Source organism: Opisthocomus hoazin, chromosome 7, assembly GCF_030867145.1.
Source record: "Opisthocomus hoazin isolate bOpiHoa1 chromosome 7, bOpiHoa1.hap1, whole genome shotgun sequence".
Lineage (NCBI taxonomy): Eukaryota > Metazoa > Chordata > Aves > Opisthocomiformes > Opisthocomidae > Opisthocomus > Opisthocomus hoazin.
Window position 1 is genome coordinate 28,206,684 of NC_134420.1, and position 26,880 is coordinate 28,233,563.

Consider the following 26,880-nt stretch of genomic DNA (forward strand, 5'->3'; position numbering starts at 1 on the left):
TCTTTCCCTCGCACCCCGGGGATGGCGCCCGGCGCATCAGCAGCCCCCGTCGGGTCTTACGGCGGGGGGGGGGGGGGGGGGGGAGCACCCCGGAGACCCGGAGTCCGCGGCTCTCCTTGCCCCGGTGCCTCCTGCCGGGGGGGTTCCCGGGCTGGCTGCCCCGGGACGGCCGCTCCCGCACCACCTGAAGGCCGAGCCGCCGAGGGACCGGTGCCCCCCGGGCCGCCGCTGCCGCCTCCGGCCGAGGGCACCCGGGAAGCTTCCCGGCGACGGAGCGGGCGCGCGGGAGGCGGCAGCGAGCGGGGCCGGGCCGGGCCGGGCGGGGCGGGGGAGGGGGCACGGCCGGGGGGTGGAGCCGGCTGCGCTGGCGGCCCCGGCGCTCCGCGGCTGCCGGGCTCGGGCCGCGCACGGCAGTGGGAGCCCAGCGCCGCCGGGAGCCGCCCGTCCCCGCGCAGTTGCCGCCGCGGGAGCCCGCCGCAGCCGCCGGCAGGTAACGGGCCGGGCTTCGCGTCCCGGTGCCCGGGCTGTGCGCGGCGCCGTTCCTCGGCCAGCCCTGCCCAGGGTCCCGTCCCCCGGCCCGGCGTGCCGGCTCGGCACCGCGCCGCTCTCCCTTCGCCCCGGGCCGGGCCCGCGGGAGGGGGCTCGGCTGCTCCCCCCCCCCCCCACCCCGGGGGGCTGCTGGGCGCGCAAGTTTCCCGGGGCTGGAGGCCGGCGGCGGGACCGGGGGTGTTTGGGGGCCGCGCCTGGGGCGCTCCGCCGCCGCCCCGCAGGTGGGCTGGGGGGGACGGACACCCCCGGGTGTCTGCCTGCGGCCCGGCCCGGCGGGAGCGTTCTCCTCCAGCGGTGTGCGGGTCGGCACACCCCGCCCGCCCGGGTCAGCCCCCGCTCCCTGGCAGAGATGGCGGGGGGCGGGGTGCGGGGGACGGGCACCCCCAGGGGGTGCGTGGGGTCCGCGCCAAGTTTGATCGGAACTTTCTCCTTGAAACGCCGCAGCCGGCGAGCGGACCGTGGTTTGCGATGCCTTGTGCTGGAGTGGTTGGCTGTGGAGTCTGTCTGGTGGTTGTAATTTCTGGTTTGTTTTTTTTGCCCTAGCGCTTCTCTCGGCAATTAGTAAGCTCAGCCTGATTACTACTCGTGCTTCTATAATAACAGAAAATTTGGACACAATTAGTAGACTCCAGGCACGTATTTCGCTGAACAGCCAGTGGCGACCGAAGCCGCTCGGGCAGAAGCGTGCTGGAGGTGGCTGGGTGCCGGGCTGGGTGCGGGCAAACTGTGAGCACGGGCTTGCCCTGGGTTTTTACTAGTGGGCAAAAAGCGTGGAGTTATTAAAGAGTTGTCTTCATCTGGCTGGGTGTATCCAAGTGTTTGATGGATTCTGCCAGTAAAATGCTCGTTTTGGTATTTAGCGCTTTGGCGAGGAGCAGCGGTTTTTCCTTCTCAGAAGCGTACAACCTGCGAGCAAATGGTAGGGAGGTCGCTGCGAGAAATAGGTGCGTTCTTTCTCTTTTTCATAATTTGGGGGGCATCTTTCAAATTCAACTGCGTAGCGTAACGTACAGATGCACTTCTTTATCATCTGCTTTCACCGAAATATTTGTGTGGTATGTTAAAGTGATCCAAACGTTTGACCCTCCCTGGGAGGCAGTTAATATTTCTGTGTTTGTTGTGGCCGAGCTACGGCTTTTGTTGGCACGTCAGCCAAAGCACCGTGCCGTACCATTGCCCTGGGTTTAAGCACGGTGGGGTGAGGCGAAGAAGAAAGGAAGAGCTTTAACTTTTCAGAGATAACTTCAACTACCAGCAAAATGAAGATAGAAATTCTGCTGGTTGTGTGTGTGTGTGTGTCCCCACCGCCTTTCAGCGGAGCATCCCTTCCCCGGGGACCGCGGTGTGTTTCCCCGTGAGGGGTGCAGGTGAGTGGGCAGCTGTCGCTCCCGGGGCGGGGGTCTCGGGTGGGCGATGCTGTCCGTTTCCACGAGAGGGCTTTCTCGGTGCGCCCTTCCATTGGAGCCCTGGGCCGCCAGCCGCTCGCCTCGCAGCAAGCTTCGGGGTGGCTTTTGCTCGCGGGGGGAGTATTTCAGGTTTCCTTTGTAAATTGGGGGGAAATCCCTCGTTTCGCCCTGGGGGGTACGGATAAGATGTCCTGGGAAGAACATCAGCCTTCTGTTTCCAGGCTCGCTTAAAACTTAGATCCCAGCAACTTGATTTCCCCGCAGTGGAAACCGAGCAGAGGCTGAGTGTTCTTCGCAAAAGGGGAGTGGGGTCCCGGTGTTTGCATCCTCGCCTTGGCTGATGGCAACGGATGACTCGCTCCTGGCGTGATCTCATTTTTGGCTGCTCTAACGTGTATTATACTGCTCAGGGTGGGGCTGGGCGAAGGGGAAACGGGAATCATTGTGTGTGCGTATGAAAATGCTGAGCTATCCGTAAGTCGCTTGCCAAGTTGCCTGTGTATCGTTTAATCCAAATAATTTCATACACGCAACACTGAAGGTCTGTTTTAAAAGGCAGAAACTGTATCTGTAACCAGGAATAATACTGCAGTTTATAAAACGTGAGTAACATCTGTTACTGTGACTTCAGTTTGTTTCTCCGTTCTTGGAATAACCAAGCTGACAGCTCAGGCAGTTGGGTTAAATGTCCTGTGCTAAACCTTTGGTGCTGCGTCTTGTGGCTAATTGTGACTCACAGAATCAATAAAACCAGCTCCAGCTCCTGCTCCGCTGCAGCGGCTCGACGGGGGAGCAGGAAGGGCTTCAAACCGCCTCGCGGCGTGGAGCTGGCCCCCGACAGCAGGTGATGGTGGACGTATTTGGGTTTCTGTAAAACTGGGTCTATCGTGTGCGCTTGCCGCTTTCGGTGCGGCAGAGCCGGCCGGGATCTTGGCGTTCTCTCAGCATCAGGGCTGAGCGAGTGAGAGGGTCTGCTCTGCTGTAGGGGTAGTATTTTCCCTCCTAGCACCTTTTTATCTTGCCTTAATCTGTCCCAGGTTGAATACTGTAGGCAGTTGAAGCAGAGCCATCTCATGCTTTGATGTGTGTTTATTGGCTCTAGTGTCTCATTCTTGTGCCTTTTTTTTTTCTTTTTAAGTTAGCTCGCTCTCTTCCCACCCCACCTCCCCAAACAAAAAGAACTAGAGCAGGGGAGGCAAAAAGTGAATGAAGTGACCTTGTATTTTTGTGAATGAGATTTCTTGCTCTGCCCCTGCCTTCCTTGCTGCCTTCTGTAAGATCCCTTCAAAATTAAAATATTATGTCTACCCTTATGGTAGCCCTTCACTTGTAGCATGGATCCTAATTTGACGTCAATGCAAAAATACTAGTTTCTAGCAAAAGGGCAGATGACATTTCACCAGTTAGTGTATGCCCTTTTTTTTTTTTAAACCGCAGTGCTAAGACCATATGGGCAGATAATGAGTTTAAGCTGATAAACGGTTTACAGATTTGCCCAAATAAAGGACTTTCGTCCTAGAAGACACATTTTCCTTTAAAATAAATAATGCAGTTCCTGTGTTTTTATTTAATTATCTTGAGTCCTGTCTGTTCTCACCAGGCTGCGGGAAAACAGATACAACTGCTCTGGGAACAGAAGCCGCTGGATTTATGGGGCCGTGGGTCTTAGCTCAGGAAGGACTTGAAACGAGAAGTTCAGATACTACAAAATTGAGGCTTAAGGTATCTAAATAAGCAGATGGTGGTCCCAGTTGTATTCGGAGAGTTTTGTGAGGTAGCACGTCATTCTTGACATCTTGAAGATGGGTCATTGCATGAGGTGGTAGTAGGTCCAAGGTCTACTTGGGAGCTATGATTAACACAGGTGAGTATCTATACTCCTTGCTAGTTCTGTGAGGCTGCTGAGGCAGTCCTTGTTTTGGGGGTATTGTTGCAAGATAATCCCTACTTTTGTCTTTTTTTCTTTTTTGACTAAAGTTAATATGATTGTTTTTTTGTTTAACTTGAACTGACTTATAAATAAAGCATGAGGGAAAGATTTTAGATCCTTTTTTTTTTTTGAAGTGAAAAACCGCAAGTAGTACAGTGAGGGCTGAAAAGTAACTTGCTTTGCGAAGTGGTGGTCTTTAGTTTTCACTTTGAAACAGTGACTCAAAACCAAGTAATGTATTTGCATGAGAGGGCAAAGCCTGTGTATTTCTCCCCGAAGATGCATAGGAACGAGCTGTTTGGGATCTGAAATTGCTCATTCCCTTTTAAACTCTTTTTTAGGAGTTCTCTTTTTTTATTTTTTTTTTTCTTGGAAATGATTGCTAATCTGAATTGGAAGTAGCAAAGGAAGGAAGAAAAAGTTTGTACAGACAAACCAGTCCAGACAACTCCATTCTGTCTCATGATGCTTATTCCTTCTACAACATCCTTAAATATTTTGCATTGCCTCTTCCCTCCCTTCCCACCGCTTCTCAGCACTAGGAAGACTGCTGGACTTCAATTGTATTTCATATGAGGATATGTTCCAGATGCCTAGACCTTTGCTTTCTGACAGTTGCAGCTATCTCATTTGTAATTGATATGGCAGCCGAGTTGCATTTGGTCCTGCCATTGCTCGTGACTGCACAGTTCAGCATTCCTCTTGTGTCCGTTCCTTGCCCTATACCAACAGTTCTTATTTTATTTTCACTGCTCTTGCAGTCTTGAGTTTCCGAAATGGCGAATGAGTTATCCTATCCTTTAGTTTCAGAGGATTTGGGTGAATTCAGTGGCCACCAAATAGTGCCCATCAAACAGTCGATGGGACTCTTTTCCACCACCCCAACCCCCCCACCCCAACTTCGTACCTTGGAGCATTTAGCTGTGTTTCATTTCTGCATTTTCTTTCTGGTAAAGATCTGTCATGGGCGAATTTAGTAGAAATTGTCTGAGACTGAAAGAAGTGGCTGTAGGAAGGTGGTCCATTGATCTTTTTTTGTTAACCTTACCAGCTGCTAAACCAGTTTGTCAGCATGTTTTTATTTATTTTTGCACAGATAAGATGTAAAGAAACAAATGATAAAGATGTTTTATGCTTACAAATTGACCCCAAATAGGATTTACTTCTGCCACCCTCTGTTCTCTAGCGATGGGCTTGAAGGATTTCCATTTTCCCAAAATTTGTAAGCAGCAGGAGCATGTACTCTTCCAGGGCAGTGGAGCTGTGCTTCAGGTGCTGTCCTTCACTGGTCTTCCTCGGAGCTAGAGGCAGAGAGGCTCAGTATCCTGGCGAGTTGTATATGTGTGATTTTTTGGTGGTTTTTTTTTTTGGATCTGAATTGCCTCTGCAGCTGTCTTGATTAGAGGAAGCTTTGAATGACCACATGCCTAATGTGGATGCTTCATGTTTGGTGGACCAATATGCAGTGGATATTACATGACAGCTGAGAGTATTCATGTGGTGTCAATTTACTCTCACTAAATTCAGTTAAGAGAAAACCAAAACCAATATCTCATCATTGTCCTTGGAGGTGATGAAAGTGGGGGTTTGACTGTCACAGGTTTTTGGTACAGGTCTTGTTTCTGCACAGGATCTCTCTTGTCTGTGCAATCCCTCCAACAAGGATTCAATGATTGGTAAGTCTCTGGGAGTTCTTGTTCTTTGGGGCTTTTTTTGGCTATCAGGATGTTCCCTTTGCTATATATTTACTAAATAAACCTGATCTAAAATAGAAGTATCCAGCTACTTGAGAAGTAAATTGAAAGGTCACTGTAGAAGAGTAAATTCTTAAATGCTAATGAAGTTCAGATTTTTTAGACCAGTGTATCACTTCAGAAAGAAGCAGAGGATGCTTCTGAGGAAATAAACAGTGCTGAAGCTGAATCTTGTCTATGTGCTTGATATTGCTTGATTCTGTGGTTATTGAAAGGGCTGCATGATTTTGTGAATTAGAGCTTAGGTATGAGTTTGCTCAGCTCAGCTGTTGACTGACTGTGTGTAGTTCATCTCTGTTCCTGCCTTTCTGTCTCCCTCGTTTAGTTGGTGCGTAGCTGTGTTAGAGAGGGACTTTCCTGGTTTGCCTGTGTGGTGCCTGATGGGATCTGGAGTCTGCCCTAGTTAGTCTTCTAGGAGCAGTATAACCAGTATCTTCTTTAGTCCTGAGGTCTGTGGTATTAGTGTCAGGACATCTTGCAGTGGTGGTTGATCCTGGGGAAGTGGAACTGAACCAGGCTGCTAATGTGAAAAGTCATCTAGTATAGCAGAGGTAATAATAGCTCTTATATTCTTTCAGATTTCTCACTTGAGTCATAAACAGCTTTAAATACATTTTATACCATCCCAGATGTCTGGAAAGCCAACAAGACAGATGAGCAGAACGGGGTATGGGACCATATGGTGACTTGTTGACGGTGGGTCAGTGGCGCAGCCTGGCAGGGGCTCAGGAGCTTAGAGGCCCTGGCTGCAGCTCGGGTTGTGTATATTGTGAGTGATTACGGTACAGGCTGTTTCTGCCGCTCTGTGCTTCTCATAAGGCTCAGCACTGAAATTGTAACGCTAGCAGGTTTTTTTCATGGCCCAATGCCCAGCTTGAAGAAGGGTGATTTTGGTCATGTTGCTAGACATACGTATTTATGGCCCTGTTTCATCTGTTGAATTTAATCTGTTGGGGTATTTTTAACGTTATTATGGAAACAGTTACTATATTTACTCCTTAAGAAAAGCTCAGTGTATGACAGTCTATGAGGAGGGAGTTTGCAAGTAATAAAGATTGCACTAAATGGTGGTGTCTGCGCTTCTTGGGGAAAAATGGTCTAAATGAACTGACTGGCAGTTTGCCTGTTCTTGAGACATGGAGCTCGCAGGGCACTGATCTGGAACAGGCTGCGCTGGGGAAGCAGCGACAGGGTTTGTTCTTGGCTCACTTGATGGTGCATCTCATTTTCTTGGGGAGCGAAGAGAACCAGATCTTCCTGTACAGAGAGAGCTTATGCCTGTGCTGGCCTGGTTTCTCAGAGAACCTGTTTCTCATGGAAATCTCTGGGACCTGTGTGTACCTTTCAGATGAACTTCTCAAAACCTGCTGCCAGGGTAGATGAGATAGCATGATGGAAATTCAGTGGATTTTGGAATGTGAGTCTCTTTCACTGTTGTGGATGTACTTATTTCTGTAATCATTTGAAAACAGCATGCTTTTTGGTGTCGGTCTTGGTTGATAATTGGTGGGACTTGGTAATAATATGGTGGATCCACAATGGACGTGTATGAGAAATAATGGAGAATAAAGGATTGAATGTCTCAAAATGTTCTGAAGAGGGGTGGACTTTGGATCTGATGTAGATTTTAACTGCTGGCTACCTTTTGTTCCTGCTAACGTCAGAGGGGATTCTCAGAATGAGGTGCTTATTTTGTGTTGATCAGCAAAGCTTTTGCTCCTGATGGGGTTATGGCTGAAGCATAGACACATAACGGGGATGTTCTAGAGTTGCACCAAACTGTTTTTCAGAATAAGATGCAGGAAAAGCTGAGAGCTAGTCCTGGAAATGCTTGAGGCACAAGGCTGGAGGCACCAAAAGGACTCTTTGACCTGCATTTTGCTTTGTCAGGCTGAGAACTGACAATGTAATACCTCGCTGATGTGATAAATGACACTGAGTTTGCAGCCTTGAAAAAAGACCTTCCAAACTGATAAGGATTTCAGATTACAGTGATGCTTTGCCAATTAAAAACTGACTCTCTTCTTTTGAATCTTAAGAGAAACATCAGTCAGGAACAACGGTTTCATGAGATTAAGAATGAACAGGGCTTCTCGAAGACTGGCTGGATTAAGAGGTTTTTTTTGGTTTGTGTCTAACCTCCCCCCCCCCCACGGTGTTGAAGGGAGCAGAAGGTTCCATGCTTTGTGTTTTGTGTGTTTGTATTTTGATACTGCAGTGGGGAGGGCTTGGCAGCAGAAGAATCAGAGTTTAGTTTAAAAACATTAATTTTCTCTGTTAATGCCACTGCAGATAGTTCCAAGTTTCAATTTGCAGTGGATTTCTTGTAGTATATCTGTAACATGATGCTCTTTGGGAACAGTTTTGAAGCTCTGCACTGGCCTTGGGGAGCAGAGGACGTTGGCAGCAAGGGGTGGGCTCTCACTCCCAAGTCCTATTGCTGATTTTACTGCTGAAACAGAGAGGTGCAAATGCCAGCATCCCTAACATCAGCCTGCCGTAGAGTCTCTCTGGCTCTGGGCGAGTTGCGCTGCTTTTGTGAGCATCTGTTTCGCCAGCTGTGCAAATGAAGGCAGCACCCCCAGCGTGTGGGTATGATGAACGTTCTTGTTAGCTGATCTTGGTAAAGTGCGTTGGAACTGTGAAGCATCATCGGTGGTGGTTTGAAAGTGTGAAGGTTTAAAATGGTGTAAGCCACAAGCTTGCATCTTTGTTAGGGAAGAGAAGTAGTAACTCGTGGTCCCTCTGGGACAACAGGGGCAAAGGGTTTGTGGGAAAGAAGAGGAATTTGCCTACGATGGAGGACCTGACTGAGAAGTATGCCTCATTCTAATCTTTTACACAAGGCCTAAATGGATTTACTTGGAGGTTTGTAAAGCATCTGTCCAGGGCTGGGTTTTGCCCCCATACCACAGGGTAATGCATTTGCTTTTCCTTTTGTTGTTTCTCCAGTTCCCCCCTCCACACACCTGCTGTTTATGATCAAAGCTCCATTCTTTAAAGATATGCCAGTGCCTTGTAATAACCCTCAGAAGATCTCTTGTGGGGAACTGTTCTGATTAGACGCTGAGGAACTCTTTAATTCTCTTCCTACTTCGTACTCCTAGGAGTATCTAGTTGATAAAAGGTGTGGCTTTTTTCCCTTGCTGTTACTACCCCTTCTCTGGCTCCCCTCCTCCCCAGACACTGTGCTCGCTCATTATGCTCTCCTGTTGTCTTGTCTTGCATAAACACGGTTCCTTGGTTCTCGCATTCAGTTCATTCTTTTATCTCCTACAGCACTCAATGATGCTTAAAAATAATAAATATTAATAATAGGGCTCTTTGAACTGGCAGGTTCTTTGCTGCTTTAACTCACCTTTTCCTGCTGCTTATCCCCTATTAAAAGTTACTATAATCTGCAGATTGCAGCTGTAATAACTTCTGCGGCAGTGGCTGGGTTTGTGACAAGCGTAGGATTGTAGCTCCAGGTGGGGAAGTGACAGCAGGAGCCGAGATCCTCAAAGGCACAAAGATGTTGTTTGCATTGAAATATTCTTAGCAATAAAGGAAGAGAAGCCAAAAAATTTAGCGTAGGAATAGAGCTATTTATCTGAATAGCCCTTCTTACACAGGTTTCCACGGAGTGTCAGTGACCTATATAGGATAATCTCGTATTGCACGTAAAATCCTGTGTTTAGAAGGGGAAAAGTGTTCTTTATGGAGAGCATGGTTTAAGAAGGCTCTACTTCTGGAGGTGCTTTCAAGCCAATTCAGAGGAAGTGTCTTAAATCAGCAAGATGAACTGTGAGATACGTCTTTGATATTTCTGTAGGTTTTCTTTTAATTCCCTCTGCAGACAGGTTTACCCCTGCTTAGAGCCACAGAAGAGAAAGATTCTGTCTGCCCCAGTGCATAAAGTAGTCCACAGAATGTACAGGCCAGGCTCCAAAGCTGTTACCACACACGTCTGTATACGCACGCACTGTTTTGGACATCAGCAACATTTTTACTGTCTCAAATCACACAGACTAAGGAATGAGTAAAGTAAACAGGAATGGAGTGTGTGAGGGTTTCCCACCACACCTCCTTTTCTCTGTTTAACGATACAAGCTGCTGGTTTAGGAGAAGAAGAGAGAATCCTGAGGTGCCAGGGTGAACTGAAGGAAACCCTATTTGTTTCTTCTACACTGTGTTGGCTGGGTCCTATTTAGGGGAAGCGAGCTGTTCCTAAGCAGAACCTCTGTTAGGTGGGTTGCTTCCAGGCTTATGTCTTCAGCAGAAACCATGCTAGTTACTGCTTGAGGCTAGGACTGGCTGGGAGTTTTTCATGGAAACTGCCTGCAGAACATGCCGATTTACTGAAACCAGTACTGCTTTGTGGGAAAGGGTTGGTCTCCGCCCAGTTCTCCTTAGGTGAGTTTCTTGGCGTTTGGGATAGAATTTCTTAGTCAAAACAGAGATGCTGGTTAAGAGCCAAGTGGTTTGGGTTTTTCACCTATGCTGTCACAATTCCAAAACGGGTCCTGAAAGCAGGTTTCCTGCATGCTAGAAATGCATGTCCTAACCACAGGACTGCTGTGCTAGAGCACGTGGGTTTCTGTGTGAAAGGTTCCAAGGTAGATTTCAAACCTTCATCCCTGTGCGAAGTGAGACAATATTTTAAGTCTCAAAAAATGTGGTGTGATGAGAAACTAAGTTCACATGCAGGTGTCCTTGTGTCTCCCTCGTGGCCTTGCGGTCTTTCCTGAGTGGTTCTGCAGGTTTGTGTCTCCCCTGGATGTGCTCTTCATGGAGTGGAGCGAAGAATCTCTGGAGATGTAATCAGCATGTCACAGGAGGAGAGCGGCTGACCCTGAAGCACCACCGGTGTACTTTGGCAGGGTCAAGGCTATAGAAGGCTATACAGCTCCTAAACCCCTGCTTTCTCTGAGGAATGTTATTAGAAAAGCACCTTAAGCAGCCAAGGAAAATATAGCTGAACACTGCTGATACGTTTGTGCCTGGGCCATTATTGTTGGGCAGGGTAGGAAAAATAATGCTTAGGGCAAGAGAGGAGCTTCTTGGAATAGGATGAAACACTTGCCTGCTGGTTTGATTGCAGTGAGCTCAGCAAAGGCAGGAGTAACATGCGGTTTCAGTAATAGGCCTCTTTCTTCCAATTTCTTCTCTCCCCCTGTTTTATGGAGAGGAGAAGAAAGCGGTCTTCTCTTCATCCTTTCTTAACCCACCTTGGAGAGTGAGGAGATAACAAGAAGGCTGGGAGGAGACCTCAGATAAGCTAGGTATATGCTCAGCCATGGTATTTGCTCTCTGTGGTTGTCCTCTGCATCATCAGCGACCCTGGATCTGGCTGTTCCAGGGCAGCCTGGCCGCCTGAACCCTGATGCGCTGTGCATTGCTTGGCTGCTGAGGGGAGCTTTCAGGGGCTTCTCTTCTTGTGAAAGGTGGGATCGCAAAATTGAGCTGCACACTCCAGTTCTGATTGTAGAAGAATGCCACTCTGTCTTTACTTTGCATTTTGTTTCCCTTGCTTTTAAAAAAGGGGGGGGGGGGAAAGACTGGGAGTTCAAGCTTCATCATTGCATATGCAAAGACGAAATAGTCCTCTTAAAGGGAAAATGTTCTGAGCCCGTGCTGTGTGTTTGAGGTTCGAGTAATGGGAGTTTACTGTTTCCAAGAAGCCAAGTGCATCCTCAGATGGTCTTTTGTTCATCTTGTGGTAGATGAGGAGTCTGAGCTTGCCTTTTTGGTTTCACCCCTCCATCTCCTTCAATTTAAAGTAGGAGGCATGAGGCGTGTTTTTGGCACACAGGAGCATGGGGCAGCAGAAGGCCCGAGCTAGTGGAAACCAGAACCAGGATCTCCATGCAGCTCTGTCAGGTACAGAATAGAGGAATCCACAACACAGTCAGCTCTGGAAATCATACAATGTCAGAGCACTCCTGGATGTGAGGTGGGCTCCAGTGTGTGCACCCCCCAGGCAGAGGTGCAGACCCCAGATACGGAGTGTTTGAAGGAACAAATGAAAACACCCTAAGCCTTGCTTTTGTGGGTTTTTTGGTGGTAAAAACGCAATACTTATTTTCAAATATTAGATGACAATAGTATCTTAATAGGTTTTCAAAAAAATTGATCTAAGAAAAGAAAATACTTATCTTAATCAAGTTTAAGTCTTCTGTCTTTGAAATCTCAGCAGATGTCTGCCACTTGCTGCTTCTGGTTACAGTCATTAAAGAAACCTCTAAAGGTACCTCTAAGAGGCTGATTGCTAAGGTTCCTTAGATGCCCAGGAGGATGAAGGTAAGCTTCTGCTTTTCTTCAGAAGCTTAGACTGTGCAGTTAATGACAGCTGGCATTTGGATATTATATGAGACCTGTTTAAGGGCTAGACTGTTTGCCCCCAAAGTCAGTTTGTGTCTTCTGATCGGTGAATGTCCAGACTTCTTTGCATCCATTTCATGTCCGTATTCTGCACATTTGTTAAGTATATTTAAATTCATGAGAAAAGCAAGCTATTGATCCAAGACTTCACTGTTCTCTTCTTCTGAATCGGGGATGGACAACTGAAAAAAATCAGGCTAGTGTGAAAATCATTCCAGTAAGTTGAGAACTTAGATGTCTGGTTGAGCTGCACTGCAAATTCATCCTGTTGAAATAAGGACTGACATTAGCAGAGTGTTACAGAGGGTTTGCCATAACCCAGATCAGGGCTGCATGCCCCAGCTGTTCGCTGAGATTGGTTTGCACAATCCTTTCTGTGGCTGGAGCTGTATTCCTTCAATGTTGCAGTCTAGGGCTGGTCATGTAAACCCGAAGGAACCCAAAAGAAGTCCTGTAGTGGTTCTGTTTCCCCTGGCATCCTACAGGATTACACCTGTAGACTGTCTTTAAGATGAAGCTGCAATCTTCAGCTGTAATCTGGGATGCTTTATGAAGTGCAACAGTATGGAGTGGGACCAAACATTGATTTTTAAATGGAATATGATTAAATGTAAGAGCACCTGAGTCTTGCTGTCTTGCAGCTTTGCAGATAACTCTGCATGGACAAGATTTGTCACTTCCTTCCTCTTTCCTGTATCTGCTGTCCCTGAGCTTTTTTTCCTTGTGATGAATTTTGTCTAGTAAAGCAAGGACTGGTCCAGATGCACTGTTGTTTGGCAGGGAGGTGTTGAAACAGATGCAGTTGTTGAAACTGATGAGAAGGTAATTTTCTCACCCTTCCAATAACTGTAAATGCGTTCGAAAGAGGATTCGCATTGCTAGTAGCATTTTTTATTGTGTGTATACTCCTAGATGTAAATCAGAGATCGGCTGGTGGGTAATGAAACAGTGCAGCGTGCCTGAGTGAACAGATTGGGCCGGCATCTGAACTAGCCGTGTACTAAGCCCACCAGAATGAGTCTGCAGCTCAGGCTTTTTCTGGCAGATGTAGCCTCTCTATTTTGTGTCACAGTGATTAGCTACCACTTGTTTATTGAGTTTCTGTGTGGTCCTCATTATCTGAACGTCTCACAGTTGCAAATGCATTGGATCTTTGTAGCACCTTATTTGAGGCAGAGAATCCTATTTACAAACTCCCATTTTACTGATGTGAGTGAAATCTAAATGATCTTCTGAGGTTGTCACAGGAAACTTGTAACAGTCTAGAACATAAGAAATCTTGCTTCTATGAGCCACAGTCACTCTTTCTTCCCTCGTAGCACCTATCCAGATTTTGCTCCTAGAAAAGATATCTTAAATTTAAAAAAATGGGGAGGGAATATTTCCTGTATTATAAGATGATTTCTTCCCAGCCTAATAAACAGCTGGCTTTGCTGTTCTCTTGGAGCCAAATGTCCGCTATAGTGCAGTGATATGTTGTTAAGGCCTTCTCTTCTTTTGACTCTGTTAATTATGCATTTGCTATGTTTGGATAAAACGTCTTTTTCTCTGTAAATGAAGCTCTGTTTGTGGGTTGCATTTGTTTGGGAGGGGGGAAGAGTTGGTTGGTTGGTTCTCAGAGAGAATCAAAGATCTTTTGAAGTTTTGGAAGGATATGTTGGGGGAGGAGAATTCTTACCTCAGCCAAAATAGTCAATATTTTGTGGTGTGGGATATGCATTAGAATGTGAGAGACTACAGGTCATGTCCCTGGGATCTGAACCTCCTTTTTCCACACCGTACAGCAGTGCACATACTGCTACTCTTGCTTTCTTCTGAATGCCAACTTTTGACTTGTTCAACTTTTTTAGAAGTGTGCACAGGTTTGTAACAAGCTTTTTCCTTTGAACAGACTGGCTTTTCCAGACTGTTTACCCCCCAAAAAGCATTTGCGGAGAGGATCTAATCAGGCCTAACAGTCCTTCACAAGTTAGTGACTCCTTGATTCGTACGGTTTAGTGGTGTCTGAATGATGTGGTCCTGAAGCAGTTGCCTCTTTTCACTGCAGCAATCTCAATCAAAGCCAAGAAGTGAGATGTCTGCTTTCTCCACCCTGAGGCACTCCTGGATGCTTCCTTGAGAAAGCGACTTGCTTTCGAGTTGTTAAAAAGCCACACGCTGGGGTTTTTTTTTCAAACAACAACAACAAAGAAAAAACCAGAAAGAAAACCCACCACCAAAAAACCCCACCCGAAACAGAAATGAAACCCCAAAACTTCCCAGGCACAGGTGTGGAGCTGCTGAGTATTAATGCCAATTGTGCAGTTCAAAAGAACAGCTTTGTTCTTGAGATTGCAGTAGTGTTAAAAAATTCAGCCTTGATCTTGATGAGAGCTTGAGTCCCTGAGCTTGTGTAGACTCAGGGTTCAGGTTTTTAATTTGCTCATTCTTCAGAGATGCTGGGTACCTTCTGTGGCAGCTGAAATTAGTGGGGGCTGTGTGCGCTCAGTATTTTGGAAGGAAAGTGTGTGCATGTGTTGTCAGCTGCGATGTGCAGAAGCCAGGATCTCTAGAGGGGCTGCAGTGTCGAATATGATGCCCCTATAGTTGTCTGTTAATTAAACCCCAGACACTTTACATGGCTTCTCTTGAACTTCAGGACTCTGCTTTTCTTGAGCATATTGGAGACTTCTAGCCTGGAAACTCCTTGGAGCTTTCTGTTAAGGTATTAGGGGGAGGAAAACCAGTTGGTTGCCTCAAGCTGAGGAGGAAATGCTAGCCTTGAAGGATTATCTCAGTGCAGTGAATTTTAAAGACTTTTTGCTGTACATACGTGGAAAGCTATCAAAATGCTAATGGTTCTGCTGTCTTTTTTAACCCTTTCAACATTTGGAGCTGTTGGAGGGGAGCTGAGAATGACGTTATTCAACTGCAAAAGGACAGTCCAGCCAGAAATTAGGCTTTGACTAGCTTTTCATATGTTAGCCACAATTTCTCCTGGTGATAAAGAAGAATGATGCACCCGTCATTTGGCTGGACCAACTCTGTATGCTCAGTTGAGCCAATCCGCAGGTGTGGTGTAGGTCAGGTACCCCCTGCAACCAGCATCCTACAGGAAAGGCTAGCCCAGGGCTGAGGACCAGGTGCTTCCCCACCTGGTTTTTGGGATGTGCACCCTGCCCACGGTGTCGTGGATGCCTCTGTGGTGTGAGAGGTTTGTGTGGTTGCCGGGGCGCAGGGAGTTCAGCCACTGCCAGAGCAACTCATCCAGTCAAAGGCGTACCGGAGGGGTCTTGGGGTGGGATGGGCCATCCTATGTGCAGCAGGTTGAACACAAGTCTGCTACAGTAGTGCAGGCATGTCCTGTGTTTGCTTATTCTAGTTTTTCACCAGGGAGACTCGATTCTCCTGGCTGTCTTGCATCACCATCCTAAGCAAGGGAAGATGTGGGCTCTAGGTGGTTGCGCAGCTCAGAGCATTGTGTGTGTTTGCTCCGTGGCAGCTGTGACCTGGGCAGCAAGGCTTGTTTCAGATGCTGAGCAGATACTGTCTTTGCAGTAGCTGTGTGCCACCATGGCTACCCTGCTGTAGCAGCTGGGCTGGTTAAGTCAGCCCAGGAGGCAAGCAGGCATCCTCCTCTGGGGATACTATCGGTATCTGTGAGGAACCTCTGTTCCATTTATTTAGGTTTTTGGCTGCGGTTTTTGACATATTAGGAATATCTCATTCAACTCTACAGAGATTCTGTTAATGTTCTGCTTTGGAGCTAGGTAAATACTTGGATAACTGGTGATATAAATAACGGAAATTGTGAGTGTTATTAAGCCCATGAGACTCTGTCATACCTTTAGCTGTCTCTGAAGTATCTTAGAGCAATGGGTCTGTCTGTGCTTATCTTTTTAATCAGGACTAGTCAAGCAATTTTAGCTCCCAGGAGAGCCCAAATCACTGAGCTGCAGGGATATCTTTGCCATTAAGGTGGTGGCTTTCAGGTTTCAATGAAGTTTCAATGTTTTGGAGGGGTTTTTATTTTTTAAGGCATATTTACTGTTAAATATTAGCTGCCAGCTTTTTTCATATTTTCAAAGCATCAGTGTGTTCCATTTTGCAGTGAAGAGTGTGGCTGCCAACATGTACCGCCTGCGGGCAGAAGCAAGGGCAGGCACTATAAAAAGGATTGCTGCAGGCATCTGTTTGAGGTCGGAACCAGGAGGACACCAGCTGAGGCAAGGCAAAAGGACTGGATAGCAGTGAGAAACTGGAACAGGCTTTTCTCTTCTCATTCAGCACGAGTATGATGAGGTATTTCTTTGCTTGGGGCATCCTAGGCTAGATTGGATAAGGCACTGGGGAAATCAGCTTTAGGGAAAACTATTTAGACTTGGATTGTTGTAAATTATATGAAGATATGGCTGGTGCATAGTCCACTAAGCATTTGGGTACTTGTGACATCTAGTATGTGTGGTGGCTATGATTTTCTGTGTGGCTTTTAGCAAATTTACTATTTTGAGACAGTGTGTGTGTGTATTTATGTATTTGGGAGCAGGAATAGAATATCCTCCCCCCCTTGTATTTTTCCCAGCATGGACAGTAACAATTCGCTTGTCAATCTCGTGTATACTCTAAAGGCTGTTTTCAGTGGACACTCCTCTCTCCAGTTCTTAAATTAGTAAGAAATGATTCCCCCTGAAATGTCTGTGACGACTGGAAAAAAATCTCGTTATCTTTTTCTAATTCAGAGTTCCTTGTTTTCTTGCACAAAGTATATTTTGCTTAATTTTGAAAATTTAAGATTGCATACGTAAGTAGATGACTCTTAACTGTCCATAGTTGCTTTGCAGACAGAAATCTTAAACTGCAACTGCTTTGCAGTTCCCATTTGTTTTTTTGTGTGTGTAAAGAGAAGGGACCCTGAGCTGCATTCTTCCACCACAACCTCCTCTTGCATGCTTGAAAATGAAGGTATTTGCGGTGGGAAACATAGGATTTACAGAGGAATGTATGTACATGACATATCAGCGTCAATTCTGTGATTAAGTATGCAGTTAATCTCTGCAGATTAAATACTAAACACAAATGCAGAACAAAATCCTTGACTGTTCCTGAAGAAACATGCCATTTAGAATTGGGCTTTTGGATGAGCCTGTGAAGCAGGTTTCTGGGCTGGCCAGAGGGGTAGTGGGATATGCAGGCATGGTCTGTGAAGGGTGTTTATTGGAAGGGAGTGGGTCACCCTCTTACACAGAAAGCAGTGCAGGTGTTCGTTTTATTCAGAGTTGCCTTGGGAGAGTAATTCTTGTGCAGAGTAGAATAGGAATCTCTGGCTTCTTCCTTTTATTTTTTTAATTGCCTGCATAATTTAAAAGCTCTAATTCTCCTTTGTGACTGAATGAGGAAAGTAGGGCTGCTGAAATGCAGATTGTCAGAAACCACAGTCTTAAAACTTGCAAGTTGCCATCCCACAGCTGTTGGCCTTGTTTGCATGTACTAGCCTATGTTTCTGAGGTGAGAATGGCCATAGGAGATCCAGCTCATGACAGTAAACAGAGAAGGTTCCTCATTTGCTCTGACCGGACATATCTGTTCTCTCCTACCAGTGAAACAGAAGTTTGGCATATTGGTTGTTACACTCTGAGAGATTTCAGCCTTCATTGTAGCAGTAATTAGTTCTGCCAGGAAGCTTTGTATTTCCAGATTCCCAAGACTGAAGACACCTTGCCCCAGGATATGCGCCAGCATGATGGGTAGAACACCTTCTGGGAAAGGGCAAGTGCTTGGTTGGAAAATGCTTGATACCCATTGACTTGAAGTTAGGCAACAAGGGTATACAAACCAGCCTGCATGATTCCAGAACCCAGGCACTCAGTCAAATTACCAGCTGTTGGATGAGCTGTGGTTGTTGTCAGTGTGTGTGGTCTTACCCCATGACAAATAAAAGGTAATACAATCTAGCTGAACACTATCATTGCTAAATTAAATTACCTCACATGAACTGGAGGGGATGGGCATACTCATGGAGAGCTACCACAGCTCAGTTGATGTGCAGACTACTGTTACTCCAGTCTACCGTAACTTTATTTGGGTCTCCACGTGAGTGTCCTGGTGACTAAGCAATAGGTAATAGCCAGTTGCAAGGAGAAGGAAAATCTAGTTGTGCTCCCAATTAGACAATATGGTCCGTAAATCTCATAACATTTTTAGTTTGGGGAGCTCAGGCTGCTGAGTTTGCGGTTGATAGAAATAGAGGCTTTCAGCAATTGTTGTACCTACTTCAGGGGAAAAAAAGTTTGCCTTTTCCAGCAGATATTGACTCCCTTGCCAGTAGGGAGGTGCTCTTGGCTGTAGCAGGCACTGGTGCCAAATACATTTTTATTCTCTTGGGAATGTGTTTCTTGAAAGGTTCCTTTCATCTGCAGTGATTTCTTGTGCTTTAAACACAGGAAACATTGCTGTGTTTTTTCCAAATATCTGTGAGAACTTTTTTTTTAACTGAATTAAAATTGTCCTATTTGATAGTAGACCGAGCAGCAGTCTGTCTTCATCTTCAGTTGCTTTGTCTCTAGGATCAGCACCTTTCCTAGCAATGCCAGGAGGTACTGAAGGACCTGATCTTGCCTATGGATGATTCAGCAGGCCTTGGCAGGCTGGAGCCATAATGGGATTTGAAGGGGAAATGGTATAAAATGATATTGGAAGGGATAGAGGATGGCACTTTCAGTTCCCTGCTTTTACAGTAGGAAGGACTAGCTGTTAGCAAAAGCTTTTGTAGTGAGCCTCTGTCAGTGCAGCTTGAGGAGACCGAGAATTGCAGGGGGTGCCTTTGCTCTGGTGGGCAGTGGGAAGGCCTCACCTTGGTCTGACCTGGTCCCCAGGGGCTCAGCGGGTGATGGTGGCAAGGTGGGCCACACTGGCTTCGGAACCTCTGAGAGGAGAGGGGAACGAGGGCTTGCTCAGGGGAAGTGTTGAATCTTTTGCCCTCAGAAACCTCTCTTGGCAGAGTGAACGTGACCATGGTGATGGGCAGTGCTTTCTGCAGTCCCAGTGGTTATCGTCTGCTCGGTTTGGCACTGGTGATGTGACACTGGCAGCAGCACTGCAGCATTATGGGGTTGGGGTCACAGATGCTTCTATGTCCTTGCGATTTGGCCATGCATCTTGTTTTCTTCCAAACTAAGGCTGAAATCTCCTTTTATTGGCTGCTAAAAGCTTTGAGGCTGGAAATTTTCCCATTCCCATCATCTCCCAGAAAACGTTCCAGCTTGGCCCGCTCTTTTCCCCAGCTCCAGTCTTTCCCCTTTACTGGGATTTTCTGGAAACCAAGGTCAGAATGTATTTTTTAAACATACATGAGGTTTAGCATCTGTTGTTAATGACACAGATCATTGCACATGGAAGAATGCACATGTAAGTTCATGCACAGCCAGCTTTCACTGCACAATGAAGATGTGGTTAAATGGGAATTAGGATTAATACTGGATTTAAGATTCTCATAGTTGGCTGGTAATAACCTAATCTCCTCAAAGGCTGCAGGCAGACTGGCAGCGTTCAGCTCAAGGCCATTTTTGTTTGCAAAGCCTGAAAGAAATTGAATTTTGATACTAAGAGCACTTTAATCAGAGCCTTTAAAGATAGTATATGCTCTTGCCATCCCTATCTCAAATGCAGCCTTTTAATTTTTTTAATGTATGACAGTCACCTAGGCTTCTAGGTCTGATGGGTGTTTGACAGTAATACTTTTCATTTCCTTTATAAGAGCTTAGGGATTCTGATTGATTTTAAAAATGTATAAATTGCATTCTGAAAGTTGATGTACCAAAGTCTCTGTATAGGCAGAGTGAGATATGTTCATGTAGGGCAGCAAGCCAGTTTAAAGTGTTTAGAGTGCTAAATGTCCTTCAGGTAAGGAGGCTCCAGAGGTCACAGAAGTGTGGCACTCCTTGGTCTGATGTGGTCTGTTCAGTCCAGCCTGGTTCGGTTGTTGCTGTGGTAGAGATGACGGTGAGAAATGTGTTGGCGAGTCTGTGCAGTTCATAAAATGAAATCACTGCATTGGAGGTTCAGGCCCATGTTGGAAGACAACATGTTTAAGATGCTTCTCCTGTTTACTGTGGCTGCAATGCAGTTTTCTTTGTACCTGTTCTCTAGTGAAAGTCAGACATTTAGTTACCTAAATAACTTATATTTTCAATTAAATTTTGATTAAGGTGGAGTTTATGCAGGCTTAGCCCTGCATTCTCAAACAGGACAGACGTGTAAAGTTTAGCCTTCTCTTGGATAACAGTTTTGATTGGTTCTGCCCAAACTTTGAGAGCTGTCCTTTTGCAAAATGCTTTTTTGTCTTCATCACTGCTAGTGGTAGTCTGGCAAAGTGACATGTTTAGTCTGTTTGCTTTTCCTTTGTTTGACGTCAACAGCCTGTCCTGTGGATGGGTCTCCTTTGCAGAGGGTATCAAAGGTCTCTGTAGTATGATGATGTGTGCTGCTGTCAGTCAAAGTCTCTATCTGAGCCACTGATGCTAGAAGGAGCAGAGACGTATCGACTAGATTTGAGTGGAGAGCTTGTCGTGATGCTGCTAATACAATTCAATATCCATGTTGCCAAAAAGAAAATGATTCGTCTGCAGAGGTGTTGATGAAGTGCCTTTATCTAGACCCAAATCCACTCTATCAATTTGTTTTTTCTGGAGCCTACTTATTCAGCCCTCACCTTGATGGATTTCTTTTGGTTGTTTTTCTGCTGCTTTTGTGTTGGTCCTCCTTGCTCAGGTTGCCTTTCCTCTCACTGTCGCCTTGTGGAGAAACTGGTATCAAATCATCCTATTAGTCTTCTTAGATAATCTTTAAAACACTTACCATCAAGCAGGACATTTTTTCTGGGGTATGAAGTTTCCTTGCATACCCTGGGGCTCTCGGGGTCTGAAATTGAGAAACGCACTGAAGTTTTGCCTTCCCAAGGCTCAGGGCCCACATGATGACTTGATTAAGATTTGAAAGACAGTGATTTTATTTAATTTATTATTGCAAATGTCTCTGCCCCCATTGTTTTCAGAGAATAAGAAAGCATCAGAAAAGTTAGGTCAGCTGGAATTCAAATCTCTGCAGGGGCTCACAAGTTCCTTAAAGCACAAGTTTGTTGAAGGCAGGTTAATGCAAAAGTTTCTGTTTTGATTTGTGTTCTGTTTTTAAAAGCCGTAAGCCAGGCAAATCTTTGGTCTTTCAGCTCTATTTCTTCTTCTCTTGCCCAGAGATTAATGGTAAAGGAAAAGTGGATAGACAGGGAACCCAGAGGCGTCCGGCACCCGGCAGCAAAGGTTAGGAGAGAGACGCATAAACTGTACCAGCGCAGGAAGGTTTGTTTCGGTTAGTGAAAAGCATCCGACTTTCATTGACTCTCAGAGACCTTAGCCCTCTGCAGGAGCAAACAGCTTGGTTTAAGGCATGCAACAATTCATGGAAGTGCCTCACAAGCATCTTAGAACTGTTGCCTTGTTTGGTGTTAGGACTGGTTGGGGGGTTTGGTCTGTGGCTTTTCGGGTGTGTGGTGGAAGGTAGTAAAGACTGCTTAGAACAACAGTGTGAAATGAGACGGTGCCATGCTGGGTGAGGCCTGGGGGGGTTGAAGCTCAGTGATTTCTAAGCCTATGAAAATCCAGGAGAGCATGCATTAATGCTAGTGCTCGCTGTTCTAGCCTCTGGCAAGCAGATAGGGAGCTATTAAACCTCTCTGAATAGAATTCGGGGTGAGGGAGAATATCTGTGTAACTTCAGCTTGCATCAGTTGTACAAGTACCTTGGAGAAGTACAGGCACAGTGAGAGTGTTTAAAAAAAGAAACAAACAACAACCAAACAAAACAAAAAAATGAAGGCAACAGCAGCAACAACAAAACCCTCTCACACCTCAGCAGGATGTGTCTACTCCAGATGTGACACTTCAGGAGGACACAGTTCTCATGCTGACTGGTTTCAATTGTGCAATTGTTAGGGGGTAAAAAGGGGCTTGCTGACCTGGGCATTAGCCAGTAGGTGCACCCTGCCACTGAGTTAAGTGCTCCTTGAAGTCAAGGAGTTTCTGATGGCTGGTTTGGCCAAAGCCTTGGTATTACAAAAAAGAAATTGTGCTGCATCTCTTTTGTAATAGCTGGTAGAGATGTATGGATGTGAGTAAACTGCTGTCTTGCTCATAGGACCTTAGAGAGCCCAGAGTGATGGAAGGCGTGCCTTCTGAATGCTCAGTGGCAATTTCTTACTCTTTCTTCAGCCGAGTCAGCTCTGTGCTCAGCAGTGAGACTGAAAGGGCTGACGGAGACCCTTCAGCAGCACTTGAAGCTGTACCTCAAAGCTAACTCTGCTCAGAGCAGATCTAACCGATGATGCTGTGCTTTTCAAGGCATGTGCAGTCTTGCCTGTGGAAGGCCAGCCAATGTCACTACAGCCAGTACACTCCACCACCACTTTTTCCTTCAAGATTTCCCAACTGTTGCCAGGAATGCACAGCTCCTGTGCTCTGCTGTGCCCTGGCCTGCTCTGTGTTTTGATGCAGATAAATGCAGTGGGATGATCTGTAAACATTGCTGGGTGTTCTAGTGGTGAACATACGCAAGCTGCTTGCACAGCCTTGCTCATTTGTCCCCCTCCCATGTCCCCTGCAAGCTCAGCTGCTGCTTTATCACTCCTGATAAGCGGGTGTGTGATCTGAGGCAGAGCCATCAGCCAGAACCGAAGGCAGGCAGGAGTCCCACGTGCATAGTTTGGGGGCAGCTTGGTTTCTTTTCTGATAAGCCTATGCCTCTTGCGGCAGTACCATGCACACTCCTTTTAAACCGTAATCATAATCCTCTTTGCAGCCAGCGCTGCTATCCCCACAGGAAGCATTAGCAATATCACGAAGTGCAGAGACTTCATTGTTTTCCCCTAATCTGCAAAGGGAGCTGAGACAAGACAGAGGAAACTTTAACCTATTCCGTGCCTCAGTAGTAAATAATTAGTTTTTCACAGAGTGGGAGAAAAGGGGAAGCCTCTTAGTTAAGATAAAGTAAGCACAAGGCTGACAGGCTTATCTTGCTCTGTGGAATTCAGGAAAGGACGTGTCCTTGAATTCGCCTGTCTGGTGTGCCCTGTTTTTGTGCTTGGGAGAAATGAGTCTATCTGAGCTGTCCCAAGTGATTGCTGGGTATGAGGCACCTCTTGCCAGGAAATGTGGGAGCTATGCTTTTGTTTAAGGACCTTGAACAAAAGGCTCTGGATGCTTAATAATGTGCAAATTTGGGTGGGTGGGACATGGAGAAGGTTAATAGGGCAGAGTAACAGAGGAGGAGCTGAGCTTAGGAGAGGAACGCCGAGGACATGGCAGCAGACGAAGGGAAGTAAGATGGGAAAAGCAGCCCCCTTTTTGCCACGTCAAAGTTAACTTAGTCACCACTGACAATTTTGGGGTAAGTGCAAGCTGTGTCTGCTGAAATAACGGTATTTCCAGCCACGGCAGTGTGAGAGGCCACAGCGCGACTCCAAGGGTTGTTGGTGTGCAGGTCTGCATGCTCTCCAGGTGCTGTCCGGACCCCGACCCATCACGAGGGGGAACTTGCTGTGGGAGTGCTTGTGGGTGGGAATTCACTCTGGGTCAATGCTTTACATTTGCAAAACTTCTCTTTGCAATCTGCCTGCCGTAAAATCTTCTGTGTTGCGCTTGGTTGTGGAGCTGCGGCTGTGCTGGGCTTTCCCCGGGCAGGTCTGAGGCTAGAAGCGGGGGGCTGCCCCGGCCGGGCATGGGGGGCACAGAGCCGGCGTGGCGAGTGGTCCGCTTGCACGTGTGCCGTGTCTGTGGAAGTCCTTTAATCCAAAACATGGCAAGAGCAAAGGAGCAAAACAAAAGCCTGTCAAAAATAGCACGAGATAAGGATCTGGAGAATTTGCTTTTTATTTCTTTCAAGAGTCCCTGGAGACTACTTCTTTTAAGGGAAGAAACGTAGCTTTCAAGGTCGAGCCTTTTTTTTTTATCTTCCCCTCCCCATTTTTCTTCAGACTTCAAAAGCAGTCAGCTGAGAGCTTCTTAGGAATGCTGCATCTGTTCAGAGTAAGCGTGGATCGGAGGGAAGGCACTTTTTCCTCTTCCAAGGTGTCTGAAATTTGTACACAAATTTTCTTGAGAGGGCAGTAAACAAGACACAACCTCGGTGGGGATGGATGGCGCGCAGCAGTGAAGGGTGGAAAGCCAGCAAGTGGGGAGTAGTTTTCTGCAGAGGCATTTAGCTGAGACACAAGTTTTATTTGCCTGGTGCCTTAATAAAAAACATTTTAATGTCCGTGCCTTTAAATAAAATTGATTGGGAAATTGAAACTGAACAAATGGACTGAAATGTGAACTCCTAATGCCTGCCTGCTCCTCCTCAGACTCTTGTGCTGGCTTTGTACCTGCTGACACAGTCTTTTCTTTTTATTAAATAGCTTGTCCTTTTGATTTCAGTCTTAAGGCATCAAACAGTGAAATGAAACCGTTTTACTTTCTGACTCTAACGCTTGACTGCTGTTCCTTCACCGGCTGACCCAAAGCCTGTTGGCAGTGGAGGGGCTTTGGACCAGGCACTTGACGTGCCACGGAAGAATGGCACTGCGAGCCTGGGGGATGCGGCAGGTGGGCTTACGAGTTGGACTTGGTTTAACACCACTCTGCCTGTGATGGGTGGGAATTTATTGCTGGTTTTGATGGAAGTTGATGTGTGGCATTGCTGAGAGCGTTTGGAAATCCTCTCCATAGTAGGACTTATGGACACGATCAGGTCTCCGACGGCCTTGTGCATAACTGCCTCTTCACATCTCGAAAGTGTAACTGAACTGCAAATGGCTTTCACACCAATTATTTTGCTCTTGCTGTTGAATAGAACCGGGAGGGGGGGTTGTTTATCCCATTTCCCTGGTGCAGCTGAAACTCGGAGCAGCAAGCTTGTGCTGAAGCTGTTGTTTCCTCTGCGTGCTTCCCGTAAGGAGGTCGAGGAGTGTGAGATTTGTGAGTCAGTGTGTGGCTTGTCACTTGCGTACCCAGGCTGAAGATGATAGAAATCTCCGTGCTGTCTCACTTTGAGTTGGCTAAGTATGTTTCGTTTGTTGCTTTTGTGGGTTTTTCTTTTAAACTAGGCTTCTTAAATTAAGTAGAGCAATATTTAAACTTCTGAGTAAATAAGCAGAGAACCACGGCTTCATCTTGACTAATCTGTTTAACCTTCATCAGCCCAAATATTTACTCTAGGCATTGAATATCCGGGCAGTGTAATTCTGGTGCTAAAATTCGTGCAAGAAGAATGCTGTGGATTGACTAATCCTGCAGAATTCCAGAAATCCCTGTCTGTATAAATAAACTTCCTATATGAAGAATTATAACTAAATAAATGCTGTGAATTCAGATCAGCAAAGCAGAAGTATAGCAGTTGGCCCTCTTCTTGTGCTGCTTGCTTATGTATTTTTATAAGGATATTCGTCTTAGTCTAAATAGACGTGTAAAGAAAACTGCAGATACTGAAGCACGATGCTGTCATATACTGCAGGAAGAAAGTTTACCCCTCTGCCTTTTTGCTAGCAACTTTTCTTTTATCAGTTTTCAAGTTGCCATCAGCTTCATCTACCCAGACTGTTGAAATCGTTATTCCTTTGGGGCGTGGCGTTTCTGGCGAATCTGTATTTTGTAGGTCTTCGTCCCCTTCCTGCAACGGGGCAATGTAAAGGATTCATGAAACTGTTGTACTGGAGATGATACCAAATTTGTAGCTCGGTTGCTGAAGACCCCCTGGACCCCCTACACACACACACAGACAATTGTAGAGCAGAGCCTACAGCATCCAGATTTACCAGCAGCGAAGTTGGCACCTTGAGAAGCCTGGTCTGTTGTGTCCATTGCAGGGAATACTTACAAGCACCCAGTGTGTAAACCTGTTGGTGTAGGTACGGTGTAAGCAACCTCCTGAGCAGTTTGGCTTCTGTTCTATTACTATATTAATTATCCTGTCTTTGTGAGACTTAAGCGCAGACTTACCTGGGATCCTTATCTTGGAGAAGTTCTGTTAATACTCCTTGATGTTGCCCTGTCTGTTACTGAAGATTGTGCCAGAGATACGAAGGCTGCAAACACCCAGGGGAGAGGGGTTAGTCTGGCTGTTGTAAAGGGAATAACCAGAAAGTGGGATCAAGTTAGAGAAGTAAAATCAAAGAAGTTGGAGTGGGACTTTCCAACGGCATTGTTCGCTAGGTTCATGGAAAGCTAATGTGTGCTCTGCCATCTGAGAGTTTTGATAGCGGACTGCAAAAATGAAATGGGAGGAAGGACAGCGGGATGGAGTTGCTCGCTATGGGCAGGGAAGGGTCCCAGCCAGTCTTACTCCCTGCTGTTTACTGGTAAGATTCTGTGTAACAGTAGAAAACTAAAAGGAAGAAATTGTTCAGCTGCTGTGTTGTCAGGAGGACTTCTAGTCTGGAATCTGTGCTGTTCATGGCCACTTGGTCCTAACCGAGAATTCTCCCTGCTTGAAAGGGACAAGTAGGGGAAGAATTGCACTTCGCTCTACTCACCAACGTGCTCTGTAGGGAAATCCCTTCTCTGTCCCATGCTGCGTTACTCAGTCCTTTTAACACTGTATCTGAGGAAGAATCACTGCAGCTAGGCAGCTGATCTCATTTCTGTCCTCAGATAAGATTATCAGAGTAATTGTCTGTTTGCTCCCCCTCCTGAGTCTAATCAGAGTGGATTGTGCCAGTACCTCCTGGGCAGAGGAACTCAGATGTTGATTGCCCTCAAAAGAAAGAGAAAATCCTCAGTGTATGTTTAACGTAAACTTCAGGTTTGTTAGATGTTCACGGGAAAACCAGCTGCAAATAACTTGCTCAGACATGTCTTGTGCATTTCACAGTAATATA

General features: G+C 46.3%; 1 protein-coding gene across 6 annotated transcripts in view; it reads left to right on the forward strand.

The window, feature by feature from the left end:
- Positions 1 to 402: 402 nt before the first annotated feature.
- Positions 403 to 26,880, forward strand: part of TSPAN18 (tetraspanin 18) — a 119,643-nt gene continuing 93,165 nt past the window's right edge. For 2 of the 6 annotated variants that reach the window (XM_075425368.1, XM_075425374.1), the window contains exon 1: positions 403 to 490. The gene's annotated coding sequence lies outside the window, so the exon portion shown is untranslated. Of the gene's footprint in view, positions 491 to 1,428; positions 1,494 to 1,896; positions 1,917 to 16,196; positions 16,284 to 26,880 lie in introns of those variants that run through there. The other 4 variants (XM_075425369.1, XM_075425370.1, XM_075425373.1 and 1 more) reach the window with 4 other exon arrangements.